This window comes from Pterocles gutturalis, unplaced genomic scaffold, assembly GCF_000699245.1.
Source record: "Pterocles gutturalis isolate BGI_N339 unplaced genomic scaffold, ASM69924v1 scaffold8411, whole genome shotgun sequence".
In the NCBI taxonomy this organism is placed as follows: domain Eukaryota; kingdom Metazoa; phylum Chordata; class Aves; order Pterocliformes; family Pteroclidae; genus Pterocles; species Pterocles gutturalis.
The window spans coordinates 1-368 of record NW_010100278.1 but is presented as its reverse complement, the minus strand read 5'-3'; positions in this window follow the sequence as shown (position 1 = coordinate 368).

Sequence of the window (368 nt, the reverse complement as noted above, 5' to 3'; positions counted from 1 at the left end):
CCGCCGGGGGGGGGGGGACGGACGAAATTAATTCAAAAGATATAAATCTTGAATATGTGCCACCTCAAAACTTTTAAACGCTATCACCTTGCTTACAGGAGTGAAATGAAAAACTCGCTGTGATTTTAGCAAGAAGAGCGATTTCCCAGCAGCTTGAGGAAACAATGTTTACTCGCAATAGAAACAAGGGCTCCAGATGGTTTAGGAAGTCACTTGTAAAAGAAGAAAGAAAGAGTCAGGAGAGGGAAAGCAAAAAGAGAATACTGGAAGCAAACACTTCGCTGGGCACTGAAAATCAGCGCAGAGAGGAACAGGAATTACTCCGTTTACTCCTATAACCAGGGGCTGGCTGCCTCAGCAGGGATTCC